This window comes from Thalia democratica, chromosome 3 (assembly GCF_965202585.1).
Source record: "Thalia democratica chromosome 3, ktThaDemo2.hap1.1, whole genome shotgun sequence".
NCBI classification, from domain to species: domain Eukaryota; kingdom Metazoa; phylum Chordata; class Thaliacea; order Salpida; family Salpidae; genus Thalia; species Thalia democratica.
This window is the reverse complement of record NC_139167.1, coordinates 49486671-49490172: the sequence shown is the minus strand read 5'-3', so window position 1 is coordinate 49490172 and position 3502 is coordinate 49486671.

The following is a 3502-nucleotide window of genomic DNA, read 5'->3' as shown; positions in this document are numbered from 1 at the left end:
TTAATTTCGTGCACCTCAAAGTAAATTTCGCGCATACTGTAAATACCACTAAATAAATACATAAAACAATCATATATCCAAAGACAAAAACAAAGTTGTCGTTTTAATTTTTTGTTTAGACCAGTCAGGTTTATGGCTAAGGTATAAACTGCATTTAATGTTTTAGAAAATCACCTGTTCTACAAATAGACAATATAGAAAACATCTTCAAGTTATAATTGATGCAACATATTTGTCCAGTAGAAGATATACTGTTAAGTTTATTGTCTAAATTATTAGTTTTGCTGGTTTTGTTAAAAATGCCAATCTTAAAAAGTTAATCGGTAGATGTTGATTTATTTTCTTCAGTAACAAACTAAAATTCTATATTAATAGACCATGCTTTATGTATATTCACATTCAAACAAAAAATAAATAAAACTAAGAGCTAACCTAAACTAAATTTATTAACTTTTAACATAAAAATAAATCTATAAAATATTTTCATGTTTTTCAATTAACTTTTATCAGAGATGTACAAAGAAAAAAATGCAAATAATTTCTTATACCAAACATTAAAGAAATATTAAAAGTGTTATTATTTAATGAAAGAAAAAAAAAACAGTTTATAAAACTAAGTAAAAAAGTATACATATTTAGTTTTTTGTCAATCAAGTAGATATTCAATAGGATTGACATCTACAAAACTGCGTTAGTCTAAATTAACTTATTAATTGAATATTACTTACTTTTTTATAAAATTTTGCTCTTATTTTTTATTTTCCACATGTAGTTTACGATTACCAAAAACTAATTAAAGTTGCAATTCACTCTCAAAACAGCTTCATAAAGATCATATTTTAAAAACTATAATAAAAGTTTATCAATTATTTTTTTCCCAGAAGAGTATGGATATACACTAGAACAGGGGTCGGCAGGCTGGAGATAATGGCGGGCCAAATTTTGACTTTGAAACATTTGCGAGAGCCGCAGTCTTAATTTTAGTCACACAATTAAAATTAACTATTTCTATTTTTAATCAGTTTGAGTTTTAAATATACATAGAGGGCTTATTATTAAAAGGTAAAGTTGTGATTTCTTAATAAACTCACTATTTGTCTAATACTTTTTTGCTTAGTAACTTAGCTACTTAACTTTCACTTAGCACCGAAACAAACGAGCTTAAAAAGTAAGTTCAGGCAACTTTTTTTCAATTGTCCTTATCAATCCCTTTAAATAAGTCTTTTCACAACTTGAACATAATCCTACTTAATTTTTAATAACTTTAAATGTCTTATATAACTTCAGTCTTTCAAATCAACAAACTGAAATAGATAAATAAACCAAAAAATATTTACTTGTATTATAAAAAAATGTTAGGCTAATTTCAAAAACTACGTTTAAACTTTTCAGTAAGCCACATTTTGAAACAAGAAAGTTAGCCTGAGTAATCTAACTTGAACACATTATATACTGTTTATTGAACGATAAAAAAGCGCTCAAAAAGTTTGGTCTAAGGACCTGGTGTACGAAGGAAGCTTTCGGTTATCGAGTCGTACACCTTATTTTCATTAAAAATGAAAATAGATTCCATAAAGACTAACAAATAATAATGCTAATCAAGTACTAATACAATTATTATTAATGTGATTACATAAGTACTTAATTGTTTGGCTAGAAAATATCAAAATTTATTTAAAAAAAACCAAATAAGGAACTTATCTAAACTAGCTTTATAACTGCAATATAAAAGATTTAAGCTATATTGATTTTCAAAAAAACAACTAAAACTAATTTAAAGTGTTCTAGTGCTTCAAAATTGTTAAACTAACCTAGATTTTTGACAACCCTATCTAGTACAAATTTAATAGTATAATACACAGTTAATAAATTATACTAACTAATTTTTTGTAGACAACAAATATGTAAAAAAAAACTACTCTAAATAACATAACAAAAAACTAACTATTAAAATAAGGTATAAAAAATACTGAGTCACAAGAAAAGCGAAACAAAAAGTTATAGCAACCCCAATGGCTTTATCTTCAGTAAAAATTTTCTTTCATTTGAAACAAACGTTTTTTCCACAATTGAAAATCATGACTGCTTCATGGAATGTAAAAAAAGTATTACTTTGTTAAACACAGTGGAAACCAGAATTTCTTTTAGAGACAAGCACTGTAATGAAGATTTGAGTCACTAGCAAAGGCAAGCTATGAGGTAGCAAAACTTATGAATAAAAAAAACCCAAAAAGAACCCAGTATTCCATAGTTTTAACTAGTTAAAATTTACAGGTGTAGAAAAACCCTGATGTTTCTTCCGTGAAGAAATACTTATAGACAATCTGTCTTTTTAAATTTTCAAGTTTCAGCGGTAAAATTAGAAGAAAACTGTTTATCAGGAACACAAAATGGAATAAGTCAAAATACATAACTTTCAACAAAATATTTAATGAGTTAGACCAACATGGTTTCGGGCCATGGAATTACCTTTCGGGGGCCGCAGCCCATAAAAAATATGCTCGCGGGCCGCAGTTGGCCCACATGTTTCCGACCCCTGCACTAGAAATTCCAAAAGTAAAAAAGAAAAGCAAGCAAAAATTTTTGACTTCAAGAAGTATTTAAGCTACATGAATAACAGCGAAAATTAAAAAAGAATAAATTTCATCAAGGGCTATCATAACTCATTAGTAGTGTTTAAAATTACACACCTAAAAAAGCTCAGTGAACAAATCGATAGAAATAAGTAAAACTCGATAACTGTAAGAACTAGTCAACTTTTATACCGTGATTAACTTTGTGTTCATTTTTTAAAATATGTTAAAAAATGTTGAAATAACTTTAAAATATCTACTTAAGGACAAAAACTTTAAATTTTGGGATCCAAAATAGTTTCAGTTAATTTTTAAACTTTATTAAGTCGACTGTAGTTATAAGGTTATAATTTCATTTAATGTAAAGTGATAATACATCATAAGAAGCGACCTTAGAACTGCAGTTAACGCGTACTAATATAAATTATTGGTACTACTGTTGAGTAAAAAAGTATTGATTTGGAATTTTGATGGCTATAAGACTGATATAGAATAAAGTTTTAGTTTTAGTAAAAGCCAGCTGAATTACGACAAATTCCTAAAGGTAATAAGCAAATCATGGATTTACGCCGAGATAACAAGTGTAATTTGACATAGTTTGTAAAACAAAAGTACTTGCTTACCATATTTTTACATTTGTTCAATTTTTTATGATAGTCACAAAAGTATTTAATTTATCATTTAATCTCTTTTGTTCATGACCTATTCAGGGTTGCCACAGATCAAGCTGAGAAAAATCCTGACTTTTCCTGACTTTTTACTAAAGTTTTCCTGACTTTTCTGAATCAAACTCTTAGTTTTAACTTATCCTAAAATACACAATCCAACACTTGAAACTATATATATATATTAAAGCTTTCAATCTAATTTCAATACAGGTTAATACAACAGTTTTTTTTGCTGAATTCAATCAATTCAAAAATTAAAAT